The sequence below is a fragment of the Rhipicephalus microplus genome, chromosome 3 (assembly GCF_043290135.1).
Source record: "Rhipicephalus microplus isolate Deutch F79 chromosome 3, USDA_Rmic, whole genome shotgun sequence".
Classification (NCBI taxonomy): domain Eukaryota; kingdom Metazoa; phylum Arthropoda; class Arachnida; order Ixodida; family Ixodidae; genus Rhipicephalus; species Rhipicephalus microplus.
In genome coordinates, this window is record NC_134702.1 from 187,634,539 (window position 1) to 187,658,312 (window position 23,774).

General features: G+C 46.6%; 1 long non-coding RNA gene across 1 annotated transcript; it reads left to right on the forward strand.

Annotated features, from left to right (window-relative positions):
• The first annotated feature begins 2,119 nt into the window (after positions 1 to 2,119).
• Positions 2,120 to 22,652, forward strand: LOC142803450 (uncharacterized). The gene is made up of 2 exons (XR_012894125.1): positions 2,120 to 2,320; positions 22,486 to 22,652. It is a non-coding gene; the product is annotated as an uncharacterized LOC142803450 (long non-coding RNA).
• The last annotated feature ends 1,122 nt before the right edge of the window (positions 22,653 to 23,774 follow it).

Below are 23,774 nucleotides of genomic sequence, written 5' to 3' on the forward strand. Positions count from 1 at the left end.
TACTTTGCAGTGAAGAGTTTAATTTTCACTCGTGCCTTGACTTTAGCCACCAATCAGATAACCTCCTTCTAGTTAAGTCTACCCGCTTAAAGTCTATTTTGCCCTCCCGGTCCCTAAACCCCAGTGCTTTGAAAAACGCAGCGCCATCATCCTGAACTACTGGGTGAAGCCCTTTACAGAACATTATCAAGTGTTCGGCAGTTTCTTCTTCCTCTCCACACGCACTGCATACTGTATCTACCCCTTCGTATTTGGCCCAATATGTCTTGGTTCGCAGTACTCCCGTCGGGGCCTCAAACAGTGTCGGTCGCGAGCGCCACCGCGCGGAGCTTCTTTAAAACTGAAGGCAGGCCAACTCCGCTGGGAGCGCGAGCCATTCCTTAGGCATCTTTCTAGAGGAGGCGTTGGTTATTTGAAGTCAAAACGGCGGCGCCCGCAATTTAGTACAGTTTGTTTACGCTGAACCTTCTTTGTTCTTCCCCTATGTGGATGTGTTTTATTAAGTGTAGTGTATCTGCGCGGATGAGCTCGTATCAATACCCTCTTGGCCCTAAAAAATACGCGGCGCGAGCATCAGCTCCGTCACCGTGCGCCGGATTTACATTTTTGTGGGCGTAAGAAATCTAAAAACTGAGATTATCACCACAGAACACCCACATACCACCATTTAGTATCGCCATGCCTGCCTTTTCCCCTGTATACGGCTGTACGAGCACCGACGGACTAGACTATGTAAGTAGCGTTTCGCAACTTCCCTCGAGAGAAAGTTGCTGCACAGTGTATTATTGCTACATAAGCAATTTGAAGCACTGTTCACTGGTCGTAATATTTCACTACTTGTGACTGCAGCCAACGTTGTTTGCCATTGTGTAGAAAAAAAGTTCCGGTGGAATCTGCTCGACTGAAGCCAGGTGTGCGGCCACCCATCTTCGCTTACGAACGAAATGAATCGTAGACATCAACAGCACCATTCCTGAAGAGATGGAATTTTCGAGCGTGTTATGATTCGACTTTCTGAAACAGGATGATTCGCGAAGCTCTTGCATACGGCACAATAGTGACTGGTGCACCCTAGCTTTCATCGTCCGCACGCTGCCTCAGCGCCTGCTTTATGTCTCAGATCTGTCATTCGCATGATTACTGTATTCTTCTAAAAAAACCTGCAGTAAGAGCAGGAACGAATACGGTAAACATGTCGGTCGATAAGCAATTTTTGGTGCTGTTTGTAAATTGTACACTAGTCATATTTTATAAAGGGTGCACGGGAGCGCGTGGCCTGCGCGCCCCGGTGGCTGCTGGCAGTGCGTTCAAGTGGGAGCGAGAGCAACCACGGCCTCTTTTCGTCATCTCGCGGCGAGCAAAACAAGCAGTCATTGGTGATATCGAACCAGTGGCAAAATTGCAACCCCTTCCCCCATCAAGGCGACTACCGGCCTCTTGTATAATCATAAACATACATCTGGTCATTGTGCATGACCAGATGTATGTTTGTGTGTCTTCTTTTTGAAAATAATTGTCAGTGAAAGTTTGTTGCCGTGTCGTCTTTCTTGCTTGTGTGATAGTGTTTCCTTCCCTAATTGCACAACGCTTTCGATGCAACCATCTTGGCTGTCCTTGCTAATGCCAGCTGCTCACTATGTTTAAGAAACTATTGTCCTCATTTGTGTGTGTGTGTTTTAACATGAAACAGAACTGTTGAATTATATTTTAAGAAGTCCTTTCATGGAAATTTGGAACATTTTAAGTGGTGTATTGGATATGCTTGGAATAGAAGCAAAGTGTGTCACTGACTACTCGTGCCACTAAAGGACGAGCAATGTACGGACTCGGGAAAATGTAAGGCATAGATATTATACTGTAGGGTTATTCAGCATTATCGCCATGTTTCTTTTTTTGTTGTGTATGTGCCAGTAACACATCTCTTGATATGCTGTTTGATTTTCTTGAACAGCTCCTCTCTGGAGATGCAACAGTCAGGCACATGCCAAGGCTAAGTTAACAAAACGCAAGCAATTATGTACGAGGTCTTTCGTTTGCTTTTCTCGGCATTAATGCGTAGCCTCGTCACTTGCAACAACACAAGCTTATTTATTTCAGGAGGACATTGCAGCAGGGCCAGTACATGCAGCAGTACCGGGTCAGCATCGAGAGTCGGGGAAACCTGCAGAAACATGGCCAGAGCTACGATGTGAGCCAGGCCACGTAGCACACAAATCTGTTCACGTGCGACTACTTACCTGCCACGAAGCATCACAAACAGATGAAAAGAAAATTCTGTCCACAAGCGGTACACAAACCGAGCCTCAAGCTGTTTCTTCAGGTATGGCTTTTAATTTGCCGTAAGAAAAAAATGTTAAAGCCGCTTGCACACTTTTGAACTATGAGTAAAAAGTGGAGCTGGCAAGCAAGCTCCACTTCTTTGAGAATGCAGATTAGTTCTTGGTTGATTTTTTTCTCTTATTTTTACTATAGTCTCTCTTTATTTCTTTCTATGTTGCCCTGTTTCCTTGCTTCTTTCTTAATCCTCTTGATATGTCTTAATGCCGCCCTTTGCTGTGCATGACTATATAGGCAGTTTTTGTTTTATGTACGTAGGGACTTCATTTACCCTAACGTGAAAAGTCCACGTAAGCTACGTGTGCACCATCTGAAACGCCTTTAGCTACATTTACGCAACGCGCGGCGACACCTACCACATAGCTCCATCCTCTGGCAATATTGATTGATAATTGATGTCCTTCGGCTGCTAGAGCCCAACGGTGCCTTCTTAAAGATTCTCATTTCATAGCCGTTCTTTTTTGCGATTTTGAAAATTTCGTTGGGCAAGTGGTCTTGTTTCGAGTACTCCTCCTTGGTTCCGAACCTAGGAGGTGCCACCAAGAAAAAGAAATTTTTTACCAGTCGAGTTTGCATTGTGCATTGTTCACTCAATGGAAACTACCAAGCAACTTGCCTGCGAAGGTTTTTTCTGTTTCACTCAGTGTGTTGTGTGAGCAGCAGGTCTGTCCAGTCCCAAACAGCGTGAGCGCTCAACACTTTTTTGTGCAACTCTGTCACGCGGACAGCGATCTCTTTCCAGCACACTGTGTGCCTCATGTTTTCCTCGAAAGAAATGCATTCTCTCATATAACATAGCAGGTCTAAGTCGTCGCTGTTTGAAAAGCGAAGGGGCGGAGCTGATCCTGCCATGGTGTTTCAATGCAAGCCGTTTGATCACAGCGTCCGCACTAAGCGTCCTGCATGCACATGAAACACATGTAAAAAATCGAATCTCGCATATTTTCATGAGGGCGTGGTCGCTATGTTCCGCACATGCGCACTGCTTACACGTATAAGCTCTACCTATGCAAATCCTCTACATGTTGTCGCGGGTTATAAAATACAGAAAATTTATTTAAAAACATGGACAGTGGAACTCGTAGAGATGCTCTCAAAAGAAGGCTCTCAAAAGAGATGCTCTCAAAAGTTGGTTGGGGTCCATGGTGAAATTTGTGGTGGACACAGTTGACACTAAGAAGGGCAATTAAATAGTGCTGGTTTGTCTCTCTTTGGGTCCTTTTCAAATGTGCACGCAACAATTTTCACCATGAGCTGCTTGACCCTCTTTCTCACTGCTTCCTTCCTCACCTCCAGTAATTCCTCGCCTCACTTGTCCAGTGCCTTGCTAAACCGTGCTGTAGACCTTTTCATCCAGTGAGGAGGACAGGTCTGGCAACCAGCACTTTCCTCTTTTCTGGAATGTGTGGATGCTGGTGCTTGGATGTGTGGCATCAAAAAATTCGTTGTGTCTTGGGTTGCACTGCGAATTTTCATCTCTCTTGTGTTGTTGTTAGCTAGCAAAACGTGAATGGGAAATGTTTGCACTGCTTTTTCTCATACTAACAACTACTAAACAAGAAAAACTGTGGTCTTAAAAACTATGCACAACCAGATGCAGTGTGCTTGCGGCTATGGACTCTTCAAGCAACATTGAATATGTTATGTTTAGAGGTATTGAATCGTGAATATTGAACAGTGATGACTCCAAATCTGATACGTAATCTAATTAAATGCTTTTAAATGCTATTTGAACCGTAGTAATCTTCAAGAGAGCCCTAGAACTCCACTACTTCTCATTTCGTACAAATATTTTGAAGCTTTCACTAAAGAACATTACGGTTGTATGTAACCAACTGTGAATACTGCCACAATTATGAAAACTGAGGTAACCAGCTGTGGAGAACCCCCCATGGTCTTCAAAATATTTCTTAGGGTAGGTTGAAATACTGTAGTGACTATAGTAATCAAGGTAATATATTGTTGCCTGCTTTTAATTGAGTTAAGACACAAAAAACATTAAATAATATTGAACCGCACATCACGAGTGCAGCTAGAAATGGAATGAAATAGATAAACCTGCCATCACATCGTGAGCCCTAGTCTTAAAGGTATGCAAATATAGGTGTTGAATGCGTTAAGTGACAAATTTGCACAAAAACAACTTTCATCTGCTGTTATTTATGAAGTTGAATGCTGACATAACACCCCCGTTCAGTTACTGCAAGGTGAAGACAATCACTGAATAATGTAATCCAGCTATCTCATAATAAAAACTGAGTAAGAGTGTAATTTTTAAAAGAAATGCCTTCTTTCGGTAATCAATATTGCTTTGTTAGTTTGAAAAAGTTTGGGATGCTAAGATATTGGTACTTTAGTAGTTTAAAGGGAGAAATATGACTTTCAGCTTTTTCAGAGTTTTATTTGTGTAGGGGTTTTCCGGCCAGCGTAAAATATTCGAAAACTATTTGGAAAATGTTCAGTATTTTCGGTACGTACTATGTGAGTCAAGTGCTAAAACGAACCGACTGCATTTTAATTCATTTAAAAAGTTATTTATTGAATCGCCATGCTTGTTTGTCATTTCACATTTGCTGTATTTCGTTTACACCACAAAGACTGTCAGCAATGATCAGTGCGAACCATGTTTCAGTATTCAAGAAGTTTAACCATTGTAACAGTAGATCATTTTGTGAAGATTGAACACCGCATGCGAACACTCCAGCTTATTCGAGAGCTTGCACAATGACCAGTGATACGGGTGGGAAATTCGATGGTTCATGTGCAAATGCCGATGCACTTCACCGCTTGTAATTTTTTCGAGAGCCGACACTCTGTTCATGTACAGCGTGCAATGCTTGCAGGAATTTGACTTTCAGTTTCCTGACCATAAGTGCAGTGAAATAAAAGAGTTCAATCTTCAATACGCCCACTGCTGCCTTCATCAACGTCACGACCACAAGCCGAAAGTCTAGAGTAGGCGATCTGACGTGCGTGGTGAGCACGAGCAAATGTCGCTTGCATATTTGGTTGACGGGGTTGTAGTAGTTAGAAGTAAGGTGTCCAGTGGTAACGGGTCATAAGAGCAAATAAGAGGGTGAATATCCAGTGGTGTCATGACGCGAAGAATTGTACGCAAAGGTCGCATGAGGTAGCACCAGATTCCAGTCATTGTGGTCGGAGGACATATACATTGTGAGCATGTCCGTGAGAGTGTGATTGATGCGCTTGGTGAGGGCACTTGTTTGGTGATGGTAGGAAGTGATCAACTTGTGCTGCGTCGGTAAGCGATTGATGAAGAGCATTGTGGTGTAAGATGAAGTAAAAATAACCATTCTACCTGGTCTAAAACTGAAGTGCCCCTTTTAGCTATGACTCTGAAAAAAAAAATGTTTTCAGCTACAAAAAGTGGGGCGCTGCGATCGCCGGAGAGAGCAGATGCACATCACGTCAGCTCTGCAGTTTTCACATGTTTTTGTGGCGAAAATCACCAAGCGTCATCAGATATTCAACATCAGCAGAACGAGCTTATCACCAGGAACCAGTGGACACGAAGCTCCAGGTGAGCATTTCGATTGTCACGAAGATACGGCCGTTTTTGCCAGGAACGCGTAGCAGGAAGCCCGGCCCCACGCCCATAGACGCGCCGCCAGTGTTCCCGCTGATGCTGTGTCGGCGGCCCAGCCTCGTGTCTAGTGACAGCGACGCACGTTTCCTGCAACTTTCCGGCCACAGCTGGCGTTTAGTGGTGCCAAGTTTCTCAACGTTTGCTGATCATCCTCACAATTCTCGCAATAGTGGAAGTCACCGTAGAGGGACACAGCATCACAGAGGAAGAACTGAATAAGAGAAAGTGATGGAAAGAGGTCAGGAACAGAACGTCAAGCTGGCAAGACTCCCAACACCACGAGAGCAACTCGTCGCCGACGCGGCCTGTCGAGCGCAACGGTGGACCCAGGAAGGGAAGACTAGCCCAACTATGCAAAGCAAGCGGGATGCCACATTTGCCAAGAGGGGATTACAAGATTGTGATCAGACCAACTGGAGGAATCAAAATATCTGAGCACGGCGTGGTTAACCTAACAGTGGCAGTGCAAGATGCGGCGGACATCCCTCTAGAGGAACGGGAGAAGGATATCATCTGTCCCAACAACTATCAAAATATTCTGATCGCCAGTACACTGGATCAGGAGCTTTCGAACAAATATCAGACTATAAAACGTATCAAAGTTCAAGACAAGTTTTATGAGACAAATGCTGCTGAGACAGCACCGGACATGACGGCCAAAGATGTCATCAAAGAAATCCCACTCGTGGAGGGTCCAAGAGACATCACAGCAGGTATAGTTACTACCAAAAATGCAATGGCGATAGCAGGGAAGAGACTCAGTAACACTACCATGGTGATTGAGCTCTTTGACGGACACTAAGTGCCCACGTTTGTCCGATACAAGGCAGCATCTACTTCGATGCTCACTGTACCGGAAACAAGTAAATTTCTGTCGCAAATGCAAGACTTGGACACCGGGGAGACGTGTGTCCCAATCCTGACAACAAGCTTTGTGCCGGTTGTGGAACACCAAATCCAGATGAAGGTCATTGATGTGAATCCAAATGCCAGCTATGCGGTGCGGACCATACCACCGCAGACAGGACATGCGAGGCCAAATTCAAAAAACCTTTCATTGTGAAGCAAAGAAAACGAGAAATGCTGCAACAGGAGCGAGAACAAGATTATCAAGACTCTACATCAAGAGAAGAAAAGGCTGATTTTCGCGGAAAATCTGGTCTCCCAGAAGCAAAGGAACGACGCTCCAGGTCCTGAACAAGGTCGAGCACGAGAGATCTTCATCCCATTTTGAATCCAGAAAACTGGGGACACGACACCAATCCCTATCCAGGTCTAGGTCCATAACAAGGCCACCTACTACAGGAGACCCCAAATTTAAGGTGAGCTGGGCAGACGCGGTTGAGGGCGCGCGTCCGTGAGTTGACGGGGACACTGCCATTACCAATTAGTTAAGGGAACTAAAGCACGAGAATGCGCATCTGAGGATAATGCTAGCACGCATGAGTGATGAAATAAAAAGCCTCAAAGAGAAAAAATGCCCAGTAGGCCAGGTAACTCCCGCTTCACATGCGAGCACAAACGAAATAACTGAAATCCTGGAGAACAAGATGGACGAAGGGGATGATTCCCCTCCTCTCAGAGGCAAGGCTCAAGCGAGTGTTAAACAAGATAATGCGATGGTAGATATAACTATAGCTGATATACAAAATACCCTTACGGAGATACAAAAATCAAATGAAAAACAAGACGAAATGATGAACCAAATGGCTAAGGCAGTAGCAACGATTATGAATAGATTAGACGTTCTAGAAAAAAAGCAGTTACCAGGCTATGGACTCTCCTCTGGCGCAGCAGAAGCGCCACAATTCATATCAAGTTCTCAGCTACAGAATTATATAAGATCACCCTCTCTCCAACCTCCCACTTCCTTTCCATGGTCACAACCGCATTGACACGGCCAAAGAAAGCTTTCCGAATGTGGCAATGGAACTGTAGCAGTTACGAAAACAAAACGTCAGTTTTGGAGCGTTACTTAAAAGGCAAAGATAAACCGGACGTCATAATTTTGCATGAAACACACGGTATTGCAAAGCTAGCAGGATACAGATATTTTGGCTATGCCGAAGGGGAGACCAGGGCATTAACCACGCTGGTAAAAAGAAGCATCACATGCGTGCAACACAACACAGGGATAGTGCACATAGACAAAATATCTTATTGGAACTCCTCCTGCAAAAGAAGACAGGGCATAGCTTATTTATTCTGAACATTTATAGCAACCCTTTGCAACATAAGCATAAATTTAAGAACCTATTCCAGAAAACACTTAGCCTGACTGGAGAAATTGTAGTAGTTATAGTAGGAGACTTTAATGCACCGCACACTGCCTGGGGATATCTATATACAAGACCAAAAGGAAGGGCCTTATAGGATGACTCGCAAGAGTTGGGCCTAAAAATCGTCACAGATCCCGGCAGTCCGACCAGAATCGGCATGGCGCTGAACAGGTACACAACCCCAGACCTAACCTTTACGAAAAATATTGTAATGGCAGCGTGGCACAACACACTACAAGATTTGGGCAGTGACCACCGCATATCAGAGTTACACTTCACGTATGGCCCAAGTAGTCCCCAAAAAATAGAAATTAAACTAATAGACTGGGAATTGCTTCATAGAACACGAGAGGCGACAGAACAATGACCAATCACAGACATAGAACAATGAACTAAGCAGCTCAGGGAAAACGTCAATGCTGCTACAAAAATCGTGCCACCTGAATCTAATTTAACGAAATGTGACAGCAAAATTGTCCGCATGTGGGAAGCTAAGCAGTCACATCAACGTAGACTTAGTGGCCAAAAACATAACAGGAAGTTGAGAAAGAGCATAGCACTTCTTAACAAAGACATAGAACAATATGCTAAGCAACTCAGTAAACAATGGGACGAGATTTGTAATTCTATAGACGGGCAATTAGGTACCGGCAGAACCTGGCACTTGCTCAGGTTTCTACTTGATCCGGAAAATAACAAGAAAAACAACAGCAATGCCATTACTAGGTTAATACACAGCTGTGATGGCACAGAATAGGAACTTCTCAAAGAATTAGAGAAGAAATACATCACACAGGCAGGCCCTTGTAACCGCTCTAGCTACAACAGTAATGCAAACTCAAAAATGGACGAGGAAGTTACAGAAGCAGAAGTACAAAATTTAAACACCAAATCAGCCCCAGGACCCGACGGTATAAGTAGCAAAACTCTTAGAAACCTCGATGATGAATCAATTTCCAAATTAACAGAATACATGAACGAGTGCTGAATAAAAGGAGAAGTACCAGCTGAGTAGAAGAAAGCGATGATAACGCTCATTCCAAAGCCTGGTAGGAAGCATGCCATCGACAACCTCAAACCGATTTCTCTAACATACTGCGTCGGAAAATTACTAGAACATGTAAATTTAAACAGAGTTGAGAACTTCTTAGAAGACAATAACATCTGCCCAGATATGATGATAGGGTTTTGCAAAAACCTTATGACACAAGATGCGATGCTTTAACTCAAGCATCATATAATTGACTATAAAACGCGCTTTACTAGGGCCATCTTGGGTCTTGACCTTAAAAAGGCTTTCAATAATGCTAACCATACAGCCATATTGAAAAACATTGAACGGATAGGACTAGGGCAGCTGATGTATAACTACGTTAAGAGCTTCCTGTCAGACAGAAAGGCAGTCATCTCTGCGGAGGACTCAAATCGCCTGAGATCGACATTGGTGGTGCAGGCATGCCGCAAGGTTCTGTTTTATCTCCGATGCTCTTCAATCTCATCTTAATAGGGCTTCCCGGAAAAATTAATGAAATTGAATCTCTACACCATTCAATCTACGTAGATGATATTACTATTTAGGTTTGTTATAGGAGCGATGGCTCTATGGAACAACGACAGACTGTAATAAACACAGTAGAGGAACTCCAGATAAGAACAGGTCTCACGTGCTCCGCAGACAAGTCAGAGCTTCTTCCGCACCGTCCCACACTTAGGGGTAGGCCTCCCAATGGATATGACAGGAACTAGGCCTACGAAAAAATTAAAATACACGCAGGGTACGGCCAAAATATCCCTATAGTCAACCAACTCAAGGTACTGGGCCTTGTTATCGAGAACAAAGGTACAAACGGGGAAACCATTAAAAAATTGGAAGCGATTCGGCACCAAACCCCATAAGAATAATAAAACGAATTACTAGCAAGCACCAGGGTATGAAGGAAGAAAGTATCATACGGCTGATACAATCTTTTGTAATCAGTCAGATCACATACATAGTAGCCTAATTGGTTCGCAGCTGAAAAGACCAAAATTAACAACCTGATTAAAAAAGGTGTACAAACTAGCGCTAGGGATTCCCACCAGTATGCGCACAGACCTTTTTCTAAAGCTAGCACTTCATAACACAATAGAGGAACTCAGAAGCACAACAAATGTGTCGGGTGGAACGACTAACAAAAACCTCTACTGGATGGAATGTACTACGCAAGCTAGGAATGAATTACCACAACCAAAACGGAGAAAAAAGGACGATCACGAGAGAAATTCGTGAGAAACTTCTGGTACCTAATATACCCAAGAACATGCATCCATGTTACAACAAAAGTAGACGCACGAGTAGAGCTGAAAAAAGTATCCAGAGCTACGGGTCAGACGACAGAGCCGCCTTCGTAGACGCAGCAGAATACCCAAACAGAAATAGCTACGTGGCAGTAGTCATAGATCGCAACCAAAAGCTTGTTACCAGCGTGTCAGTGAATACCAAATTTTCCGAGACAGCAGAGGAAATAGCCATTGCACTAGCACTGGTCTCTACGAATGCTTGATATATTATTAGTGATTCACAGGCGGCCATTCGAAATCATGCTAAGGGCCAAATCTCCCCCAGAGGCTTGGCACGTCATGAGTGTAATCGAAGCAATATTTTCCGCTGTAGAAAAGAATTACAGACAACTGCTCTGGTTCCCAGCGCATACAGCTCCAGACGTTCCTGCAGTCAATCCCAATAAGGTAGCACACTGCAAGGCTAGAGGTCTTATTCGCTGAGCTGAGCAAGGTGTGACTTATACTTGTCAAGTGAAGGTGGAGGAGGGGATATGGAGAGAAAAAGATCGATTAACCACATTCAGTGATATAACCAAATACTATCAAATACAGAGGCAAATGTATCCACCACCTCACTCTAAACTCAACAGAGTAGAGCCCGTTGCTTGGAGGCGGTTACAGACCGAAAGCTACCCCAATCCCGTGCAATTAAAAACTTTCTACCCTGTCATATACGAGAGCGACATATGCAAGCTATGCAAGTCTTGTAAAGCCACCCTTCAACACAGGGTGTGGGGATGTCGAGTATACCAAGATCAAATGGCGGTCTCCTCGGAAGATCTGCGGGCGCAGTGGTCGGCCGCGCTGCAAAGCTCAAAACTCACGGAGCAACTTTGGGCCTTCCAGTGAGCCCTGAAGGCAGTGCGGAAGCAACAGCTCCAAGCAGCCATCTAGGCGGCCCCAGGCTCGGGCCTTCAATTCACCGGATAATCAATAAAGTTATATCATCATCATCATTCAGCCACATAGCGACATCTCTTAGTTTTCAGACAACAAGAATGCTTTCGAGAATAGAAATGCCTGACACAGTGAGCTCTTGGTTTTCAGACAACAAGAATGCTTTTGAGAATAGAAATGCCTGACACAGTGAGCCAGTCAATGCTTTCACACAGACTTGCTCACCAGTAAAAAGCGTGCTCTTTCTTGGATGTCTACTAACAGGAATGCTTTCAATCTGCTTATAAAAGTGCAGAGAAAAGGTGATGCTGCGCACTTTCCACTGATCAGTGAAGGATTGTACTACCAGTTCAATCACTGAAAAGCCACTAGGAAATTTCCTTATAAAAATTTTACCAGATTTGTAAGTTTGATAGATGTGCCCATATTGTTGGCTTGCCAGACATATCGACTACACTAGCATGCAAAGTGTAGCTCATGGTTTGACATAACATTTGTACTTGCATTAGAGCAGTAATGAGAATTTTAACATGAACATTCCAATTATGTGCTTGTAATAACGCACTTTTATCAGTGTACTCGAGCAATGCTTGACTATAGATTATGTAACTAATGTTTGTTGCATCACTGTGAGAGCAAGTAGCCAATATTGCAACCACAACTGGTTCTGACATGGCTCTGCGGTAGAATACTTGACCACCATGCAGAATGTCTCTGTTCTATTTTAGCTCAAGTGATTCTCATTGTTGCCTTCATTATATTTTACTCGATAGTGCCATCAATGTCAGCACTTGATTGTCTGCCATGCAAGTTTATAAACACTTTTATGTGAAGACTACTTATCTCTTCTTGGCATGTCTTTACTGGTTGATCGTGAACTGAGCCAGAGGTTTTAAAGGTAAAATTTTTCATTAAATTGAGATGAACAATGAGGAATGAAATGGTTGCCATGAGTATAGACTACAATAGTAGTATGAGTAGTTCATGTAAAAACAAGAATACATTCATAATATGAATTTTAATATGAAACAACGCAGTGCAGAATAGTCTACAAATCTAACAAAAGCAAAAAATTTCTTACCCCGAGTTTTGTGCATGTGTGATTTAAGAAATGTCACTGCTTTTTGTGTTCCATCTTGCCCTGGATCGTTTGCTATTGTGTTGTTGTTTGGGGTGTATTCTATTTCATGTACTTAGTGTTACAATAGTTATATATTGTTACAGGTAATGGGTATGAGCCATCAACTATAGGTGGAATCCCTTGGAAGTGAAGAAAGAAGAGGGCTTTTGCGTCCTGGTCTGAGGGCAAGCAAGACGTCGATTCCTCGCTGTCTGTTATTACGATCGCGGCACTGATGGAGGTGCTGGGTAAATGGGCCTCGGCTGCAGATTTTCAGCCGACACACCGAGCTACTTGGAGACAGCTACAGCTCCCACGACAAGAAGCAGTCGCCGCCTGCGAGGACTATCTCCCGAATACAGTCCCCTCTCTCAAGACAAGATGGCAACTTCAACTAACAACCAGGCTAGTCAAACCAATGACGCCTATTCTTTTCTCCCTCATGTTTTTCATGCGCTGCAAACACCACGTTCATTTCATGGAGACATTTATGAAGATGTTGACGACTGGCTTGACCACTTCAATCGAGTTGCCAACATCAACGAATGCGATGAAGCTCGCAAGCTGCGGAGTGTTTACATTGCGTTAGAAGACTCTGCCAAAACGGGGTACGAGAATCACGAGGGTTCCTTTGCGACGTGGCATGAGTTCAGCCGACAGTTTCGTGATGCGTACCGCAGCACTGAAAGGAAAGAGAGAGCGGAGCAGGCTATCTCGTCTCGGAACCAACGACCGAACGAAAGAGTTTCGATGTTTGTCAAGGACATGCTTCGACTCTTCAAGTGTGCTGACCCTGAAATGTCCGAGGAAAAGAAGGTGCGGCATTTAATGCGTGAGGTAAAAGAGCAGCTCTTCGCCGGACTCGTGCACAATCCACCGACGACTGTGGCAGAGTTCATAAATGAGGCAACCACAACGGAGCGTACTCTCCAGTATCTGTCGTCACAGTATGAACGCCTTGACGTGACCCCTGCTGCATGCTTTATCGGGGCTGAGAGCGAGAGGCATGCCCTCGCAAAGTTCATAAGAAGCGTCGTGTGGGACGAGCTGCGCCAACTCCAAGCAGCGGGACCCCAACCACCCGTAAGTGCTCTCGCAGACTGAATCCGAAATGAGATCTGGCAGGTGGTCACCCCGCTCACGCCAACAAGGCCTGAGGCCTCTGTGCTGACTTATGCAGCGGCTCTGCGATCTCCTGCACCACATGGCCCTGATCCTGCCATGGGAAGAATGGATCAGGCTAGCCATCGATTCCAGGGCACCTCTTCGACTCCGCCACCTGCCTCAAGGTTTCCGAGTGCACCAACTTATCGTCCGTCTGGATCACGGCAGAACGCCACAAAGGCCAGCGTGTGGCGTACGTTAGATAACTGTTCACTCTGCTACCACTGTGGCGAGCGGGTCACGTCTACCGTAATTGCCAGTACCGCCAACTTGGTCTCCGTGGCTTTCACCCTGATGCTCGGTGCCCGTGTTACAGTGAGCGTCCCCGCGACACCGAAGCGTACCTTATGGACCAGCAAGCTCCTCACCTTGGTCAACGCCGCCAATCACGATCACCATCACCTCGCCGCCCCACGTCACCTAGGATTCCCTCGTCATCTTATGCTCCTTTCAGAAGCCGGTCACCGAGTCCCCACAGGGGAAACTAGGAACCGCGGCTCCTGTGGGTGAAGCCGCGTCCCAACGAACTGTCAGAGAGCCTCCTTCGACGCAAAGACCCGACAAAGACCGTTCTGACTTTCCAGTCGTTTCCGAAAGTCATAAGACTGTTTCCGCCGACATCACCGTATACGTCGATAACACGTCGTCACTGCCCTCGTCGACACCGGCGTCGATTATTCGGTTATGTGCAGCGCCCTAGCATCCCAACTGAGGAAGGTAACTACCCCTTGGCATGGACTGCCGTTGCGCACGGCAGGGGGCCACCTCGTCACGCCGACTGGAATGTGCACAGCCCGTGTTCAAGTCCGTGCTTCGACGTTCACAGGGTCTTTCCTCGTATTACCTGTGTGCTCCCGTCCACTCATTCTGGGGCTGGACTTTCTTCGCGAACACGGCGCTATTATTGACCTACGAGACTTGCAGGTGTCGTTCGAGGACCCGTTTCATCCTGAACCGGAAACCGCCCGCTTATCGAAGGCTGCCCTACGTGTATCCTCCGAATCTGTTACTCTGCCTCCCCGCAGCAGCCTTTTTATCAACGTTGAATGTGACCAAGACGTCCCCGATGGTGTAATTGCAGAAGGAAATTTGTCCCTACTTTTTGCACAACAAATCTGCGTTGCCCGAGGTATTGTTCAGCCCAGTAGAAAGCAGGCTTGCCTATTAGTCACGAATTTCTGCGAGGAGTATCGCCATCTTACCAAACACACTGCGATCGCATACCTTGAGGATATTGCCGACGTCCCTGGTCCCTCAACATTATCTGCTCTTTCGTCGTGCGACGATTCCGGCATGACTTTTGCAAGCACTCTCGACGTAAACCAGGGTCTACCGTCTGCACAACGGGAACGTCTTTTGAAGCTACTCGGCTAATTTCGGGACTGCTTCGTTACGACTTCGAAAGTTAACCAAACACCGCTTGCCAAGCATCGTGTCATCACCGAGCCTACCGAGAGACCAATTCGACAGCATGCCTACAGTCTCGCAAAAAGAACAAGACGTTATACGCCAACAGGTCCAGCAGATGCTCAAGGACGATGTCATCCAGCCATCGACCAGTCCCTGGGCGTCCCCTGTTGTGTTAGTAAAGAAAAAAGATGGTACTCTGCGATTTTGTGTCGACTACCGAAAGTTGAATAAGATCACGAAGCAAGACGTGTATTCTTTACCACGAATAGACGACTCGCTGGACCGCATTCGCAATGCTCGTTACTTTTCTTCCATGGATCTACGCAGCGGCTATTGGCAAATATCTGTTGATGAGTGCGATCGCAAAAAGACTGCCTTCATTACTCCTGACGGACTCTACGATTTCAAGGTCCTTCCCTTCGGCTCATGCTCGGCGCCAGCTTCTTTTCAAAGAATGATGGACACTGTTCTTTCTGGGCTAAAATGGCAATCGTGTCCTGTCTATCTTGACGATGTGGTCGTCTTCTCGGACACGATTGAGTAGCACGTCCAGTGCTTACAGGCAGTTCTTCAGGCGATTCGAACAGCTGGACTTTCTCTCAAACCTGAGAAATGCCACTTTGCATTCGAGGAACTGAAATTTCTTGGTCACGTTGTCAGCCACGCCGGTATACATCCAGCCCCTGAGAAAACGAAAGCTGTTGCCGCATTTCCTGTCCCAACGAACAAGCGCGACCTCCGCCGATTTCTGGGACTCTGCGCATGTTACAGACGCTTCGTCAAAGGCTTTTCTAAAATCGCTGAACCGCTAGATGAACTTACGAAAGACGGCGTATTGTTTGTTTGGGGTCATGATCAGCATCACGCCTTTGACACGCTACGGAACCATCTCCAAGCCCCACCTGTACTAGGTCACTTCGACGATAACGCTGCCACAGAGCTACACACGGATTCCAGCAACGTCGGACTTGGAGCTGTACTGCTTCAATGGCAAAATGTCGCAGAGCGTGTGATTGCCTATGCAAGTCGAACACTATCATCTGCAGAGAAAAAATACTCTGCAACAGAAAAAGAATGCTTAGCCGTTGTTTGGGCTATAACAAAGTTTCGCCCTTATTTATACGGTAGATCATTCAGGGTAGTTAGGGACCGCCATTCTTTATGCTGGCTCGCCAACCTCAAAGACCCTTCTGGTCGTCTAGCACGCTGGAGGCTTCGGCTGCAAGAATTTGACGTTACAGTCATTCTCAAGTCAGGACGCAAACACACTGATGCTGACTGCCTCTCACGTGCACCAATTGGAAGTACGAACGTGGACGTTGAAGAGGATGATACATTCCTTTCCTCTGTATCAGCAACCGACTTGGCTCAACAACAACACGACGACATGGAGCTAAGCCCGCTGATTGAGTACCTCGAAGGCTGAAAACGCAGCCTTCCTCGAAACTTCGCACGTTCGCTGGCCTCGTTCTGCATCAGGGATGGAGTCCTCTATAAGAAAAATTTCGACCATACCCAGGCTACTTACCTACTGGTTGCGCCGACCTCGCTTCGGGACGATATTTTACATGCTTGTCAGGACGAACCAACATCCGGACACCTTGGCTACACACGCACATTGGAAAGAATTCGCCGCTCATACTACCGGCCCCACCTCGCGAAGACAGTCAAGTAGTACGTCCGCACATGCCGCGACTGTCAACGCCGTAAGACTCCACCTGTCCGACCAGCATGACTACTACAGCCTATCGCCACGCCGAAGACACCATTCCATCAAATTGGCATTGACTTGCTCGGCTCATTTCCCACCTCTTCTTCTGGAAACCGGTGGATTGTGGTTGCCACCGATTATTTAACGCGTTACAGCGAAACAAAGGTCCTGCCCAAAGCTACCGCAGCCAAAATCGCACAGTTTTTTGTCACCAGCATCGTACTTCGTCACGGAGCGCCAGCTGTGATAATTACTGATCGTGGTACAGCTTTCACCGCAGAGATGCTTCAAGAAGTGCTGGGACTAAGTGGTACAGAACATAGGAAAACCACGGGTTATCACCCTCAAACAAATGGACTCACTGAACGGTTGAACAAGACCATTGCAGATATGCTGTCAATGTACGTGGCCGTTGATCACAAGAACTGGGATGATATACTACCTTACGTAACTCCTAATGCTCCATAATGCTTATTTAACTCCGTAACTCCTTAATGCTCCTTCCCAACAACTTGAGCATGTTCAACGCGGACGCTGCATTGTTCGCTCAACGCGTCGAAGAAGTCCGTCAACTCGCCCGATGCCGTATTCAGGCTCGCCAAACTGCCGACGCACACCGTAACCTTACACACCGAGAGGTTACCTTCCAACCAGGCGATGAAGTTTGGGTGGGGACTCCCATCCGACAGCGTGGTCACTCTGAGAAGTTGCTTCGGCGCTACTTCGGCCCTTACAAAGTTCTGCGCTGACTCAGTGACGTTACGTATGAAGTTCTCTCTGAGGGCACCTCAAGACGTTCCCGTCGGTTTCCACAAAGTGATGTGGTGCACGTGTCATGACTCAAGCCATATTTCTCGCTTCATCCATCGAACGTGGACTAACTTACCATGCAATGACTATTTTTTTTTGTCACTTAGTTTCTTTTTGATTGTCTTGTGTACTAACTCCTTTCTTTATTGACTAATTCTATGACATCAGCCAATTTTTTTTTTTCCATACGACGGAGTTGTTGGGTTCCATGGTAGCATCTTTTCTTTCTCATTTTTTTCTCAACGCTCATTACCAGCATCGAGCCGATGCTTTTCGAGGAGAGGGAGTAATGTTACACAGGTAATGGGTATGAGCCATCACCTGTAGGTGGAATCCCTTGGAAGTGAAGAAAGAAGAGGGCTTTTGCGTCCTGGTCTGAGGGCAAGCAAGACGTCGATTCGTCGCTGTCTGTTATTAGATTGCGGCAATATTATGGGACTGGCGGCCGTGAGCGCACAGACCTCTGAAAGAAGAGGACAATGATGGTCGTGAGTGCGCTCGTGGCATGCGGCAGCCGCTAGCAGCGGCAGTTGCGGTCCGGGTTCCGATCAGTAAATGTGGTTTCTGTTGGTCTCAGCCTGGAACCCCTACATTTGGCGCCCTACGGGAAGAACCCCGCCCTTGGGCCACGGATGTCGAGCCAGCCTGGCAGTCAGCAACCATGGCCCTGACAACGCCGCTCACCATCCCAACCTTTTCCGGCCAAGACGCGAGGGAATCGATCATCGATTTCATTGACGAACTTTTCGAAGATTCGACCATTAGCAGCTTTCCGGAGTCCGACGTGCTTTGGCGGGTTCAAGCAGTTGCCCTGCACGGTGCTACAGAATTGTGGTGGCATCTTCAACTTTTCTTCCAGTTCTAAAACCAGTTCATCGCGCCATTCCGAGAAGAGTTCCTACCGGTCGCCTACGACTACCGCATACGGCATGAGCTCGACGCCCGAACGCAACACCCAGAGGCGGGTCTGCGTGATTATGTTCGGGCCATGCAGGATCTTTTCTGTCTGGTGGACCCCACTGCTCCTGATACCATTAGGGTGTCGCACGTTATGCGGTGATGCCATCCCTGTTTCCAGCAACACCTGTTAAGCATCTCTTTTCCTTTCCCCGAGGAGCTTGCCCGCTTTGCTCGGAAAGTTGAGGAGGTGGTCTTTCGGGAGTGTGACTACAAGCCACCATCTCCTGACGTTCCTCTCGGGCCCCCTTGTGCCTCACCATCTGCCTCGGCCTCAAGACTATGAGCGTGTGACCCTCGGTACAGGCATGGTACGAGCAAGCTCTCAGGTGCCTTAGTACTGAGCTGTCTCCTTTGGCCGTGGCGATCGTCACGGAGGAGAGAGGCGATTTCCAGGGAGGTGACAAAGAGACCGGTGAGTGTAAGACCAGCCAGCGGAATGTCGCTGCTGTAGGCGTGCCAGCAGAAGCCACATCAAAGGACAATATGAGGCGCGCTGGCGCTGCGGTCAGGCAAGGAGCTGCCGATAACGCTAATGATGCCATTTGGGTGCAGAGGAAAATGAAGGAAAGAAAGAGAAAAAGTCGCCACTACACGCTGCGCATTGATGTGGAGGCGAAAGACGAGAACTGCAACAGCACTACCAAGAAGGACTTCATGCCTGCCGAGACCGAGAAAAACATTGATGGGAACCTTGTTTGCGCTGCGGATGTCAAAGAAGTAGGCGATGAGGCAACTCCTGAGCATGTAAAACAGTGGGCCGACGAAGGTGCGGAGAATGTAAACGCTAAGGAGTTCACGGAGGTGGAGGAGGAGATCGTTGAGGAAGAAGCCAGAGTCCCAGGAAGGCGAAAGAGAGGCAGAAGAGTCTCAGCATTGCGATGAGGAGGTTGGGGAGCACGGCGATGGAGCTGTGGAGGAGTTGCAGGAACTGAAAGAGGTCGTGAAGTCTTGGGATCGTGAGGATAGGTCGCTGATGCGAACACTGGAGGAGGAGAATGTGCGGAGGGAGAGGCAGCTGAATTGGGAAGCAGCCGCTGACGGTGAAGTGCAGTATGACAAGGAGGGCAATGGCATGCAACACTGGGACAAAGACATGATATGCATAGAGGCCGATGATGCAGAGTTCGTTCATGACGTGGAGGATGCCGAGGGCATGGGCCAAGAGTGTTGAAGTTGATAAGAGGACGATTATGTCATGGACAACTTTGCAGTGCATGACGAGATGGTGAGTGATACACACAGCTACAGCAGGAAAGATGGTGCCTAGGCTGATGGCACCGATAATGAATGCAACATGGTGACCACGCAAGATGGCATCTGGGCAACAACCGTGATCACTCACGGCGACGAGCTTGAAAGGCACCTCAATGGTAAGAAACTTCAAGCGAAGGTCAGAGAATTGGCAAGGAAAGCTAAAGCCAGCCGTGCTTGGTGCTGGAGCCAAAGGTTCTAAGTATGATGGCATGTGTGTACACTTCGGCGCTTCTACCTCGCACTCCAAGCAGCAGGCCAGTCGTAAAGGCAGAGAGACATATAGGAACAGCACTAAGGGCTGGCAGCCCATGAGCTCCCACATGGAGTTGTGGACGGACCGCACTGGCATGTGGGCTTGTGCGCCACGTGCAGTCCGTCATGACCAGGGTCAACTGTTACCGCAGCACGTTCCTCTCTCTACTTTCGCCGAAAAGGAGGGGGTAGTATGGGAGTTGCGGCTGCGAGCACACCGACTTCTGAAAGAAGAGGACAATGACGGTCGCAGGTGCACTCGTGGCATGTGGCAGCCGCTGGCAGCGGGCAGTTGCAGCCCTGGTGTGGATCAACAAACGTGGTTTCTTTCGGTCTCCCCCTCTTCCCTGAGGAGTTCTCGGGCTAGCCTCAGCCTTGAATCCCTACAATATGCTTGTTTTTCAAAATAAAAATGCAGTTGGAAGCCAGCACTGATCTTTGTCTGTTCTGTACACAAGATTTATTTGGAATACCAAGCTGTACACAACATTACTTTGGAATACCAAGCACTGCTGCCCTGCCGCGGTGGTCTAGTGGCTAAGGTACTCGGCTGCTGACCCGCAGGTAGCGGGTTCGATTCCCGGCTGCGGCGGCTGCATTTCCGATGGAGGCGGAAATGTTGTAGACCCATGTACTCAGATTTGGGTGCACGTTAAAGAACCCCAGGTGGTCAAAATTTCTGAAGCCCTCCACTACGGCGTCTCTCATAATCAAATGGTGGTTTTGGAACGTTAAACCCCACAAATCAATCAATCAAATCAATCAACCAAGCACTGCTACCCATACAGATATGCTGCTTCATTTTGATGTGTTAGTATTTATTGTCATAATCGTAGAAATATGGCTCTTAGGATGCGTTGAAATGATATATAAATGAGATTATTTTTTCGGCACCTGGCATTTACTCATTTAAATGGGGTCCTGCAACTCTTTCATTAAATTAGTTTATTATCTGCCATGGTGGTATAGTGGCTGCATTGCTCAGTCACTGACACAAAAGTCCTGGATTTGATCTTAGCTGCAGCGGCTACGTTTCGATATACGTGAAACGCTAGAGGCCCGTAGACTGTGTGATGTCAGTGCACTTTAAACATTATCATAAGTTGAAATCCCAAGAGCCCTCCAGTATGATATGCCTTATAACCGTAGCATGGCTTTGGCATGTAAAACTCTAGATATTATTATTGTTTATTACTCTCAAGTCAACTGCGGCCAATTTTTTTTAGAATCTATTGTGTATGAGTGTGGTAGCAGGAATTTCTCCCACACTTTATGTGCTTTCCTGCTCCTTTTGTATCAGCGAGCACATGTCATGACCTTGCCCACTTTATTTTCCTTTTTTCTTCGAACATTGTCGTTACTTTCGGTGCACAATGCAGCCATATTGCGGTATCTTGCTGCAGTAGAGGCAACTTTGCAGCTCATGATGCTCAAATCAGGTCGTGTACTTTGCATTTATTAGGCTACCTTCTTGGATTGGACATCATTTGTCAAGAGCAGAACGAGTTATTTTTGTCCGAGTTTGATCATTCAAAAACTTGTAGACCATTTTCACAAAGAAAACCATGATTAGATGCGAAACAGCAGCGTTGCGCATGCCGTTGACCTGGCTGAAACGGGCATCGACGCAGGTGCTGAAAGAACGCTTTGAAGCGAAACTTTGTGTAGCCTTCACTCGAGTAAACGTTTCTTTGAAATGCAGACACGGGAGACGGTATGGGTTTCGTGTAAGTTTCATCGCAGATAAACGAGCCGTAAGAGTGTTCCCATTTGACGTGCAGTTGAGTGTTGCGGAGGGTGGAGAGGGTGAAGCGAGAGAGAAGTGTGTTGCGAGCGGGCGGAGGAGCAACACCACCTAGGTGTGTTGAGAAGAGCTGGCAGCTGCGGCGGGTGAGGGAGAGAGTGATATCAACGCGCAGCTGTGACTTGACCTACGTGACATCGTTCAAACAACTGTGGTGGGGCGAATGCGGTGCGGCGCGTTGGCAGGCAGGCATAGACGGACAGCGTTACACAGGCTAGTCAAAGAGCTGCTTCACATCTAATAATACGAGGCCATGGTGCTGCTCTATAATGTCTGGCTCACATGTTCTCAAGAGCCTCGACTACCAATCCACACCTCATTTGACCATGCTTAAGCGTTGCAGTGCCTCGTTGAGGCACTGCAGCACGTATGTAGTGGGAGTTTATATGCAGCATGATCGCAATTGTTGTAAAAGATTGGAAATGTTAAACAACCTTGCATGGGTGCACCTTTGCCATAAATGTAGTTTTGGTTTGGGTGAGACAAGTTGGTCATTTACTTATGCTGTATAAGAATCACAATTAACATCGCTTTTGTGTGTTCTCGATGTCATTACAGGTTCCTTGGCTTTAGTGTTCCTGGAGCAGTCTTCTTCATTGGCGTCTGTGCAAGATTGGCTGCATCCCTGCCACAAAAAAGAAGGTTCCTTCTCCTGTGTCCACTGCAATGCATCATTTGGGATGAAAAAACAATTAGAGAAGCACATGCTCATTCACCCACTTAAAGGTCCTTTCCCTTGTGTTCACTGCAATGCATCCTTTTCATTGAGGAGCAACCTAGTGACACACATGCGCCTTCACACAGGAGAGCTTCCCTTTTCTTGTGTCCATTGCAATGCATCCTTTTCATTGAGGAGCAACCTAGTGACACACATGCACCTTCACACAGGAGAGCTTCCCTTTTCTTGTGTCCATTGCAATGCATCCTTTCAATTGAGGAGCAACCTAGTGACACACATGCGCCTTCACACAGGAGAGCTTCCTTTTTCTTGTGTCCATTGCAATGCGTCGTTTCTCATGAAATGCCACCTTGTTAAGCACATGCGCATTCATTCAGGAGAGCATCCTTTCAGCTGCATGCACTGTAGTGCATCCTTTTCTAAGAAATACGAGCTCGTTTCTCACATGCGCGTCCACACTGGAGAGCGTCTTTTTTCCTGTAACCACTGCAGTTTGTCTTTTGCAGCAAAGTACAACCTCGTGAGGCACATGCGTATTCACACAGGTGAGCGTTCCTTTTCCTGTGTCCACTGCAGTGCATCGTTTGGTATGAAAAGTCACCTTGTGAAACACTCCCTCATACACACTAGAAAAGAACCCTTTTCCTGTTTTCAATGCAATGCATCTTTTTCACAGCAACGCGACCTTACAAAACACGTGAATTGTCGTCACGCTAGCACAACGCCATCAATGTGAGGAGCCGACAAGCATCTGTTTAGAAATTAAAATGTAGCATGGGGTGCTCAGTAGATTAATCGGAATGGCAGTGAAGGTGTGGTTTAAGGTTAGGAAATCTTTTTAGTTCCACAGCTCACGAGGAAGGATGGAATGTTAGGCCAGGTAGATGAGTAGTACAAGAGAGTGGAGACGCCAATACTCTCAGAGGTTTGCACTTCTATTTATTCTTACTCCTGCCATTTTTTTTATAGGCTGAAAGGTAGCCCAGCCTGGTGTTCAGCATTGGAGGTTGCAAATTCTTGAGAAGGTAATCTCTTCCTTTCTGTGCTAAACTTCACTACCTCGTACAATGTTGCTAAGCCATTTTCTCTTATGTTTTTTTAGAAATATGCATATTTTTCTCAGTCTTAAAAAGCCACTAAACAGCAAAACAATTTTTCTCATATCAGC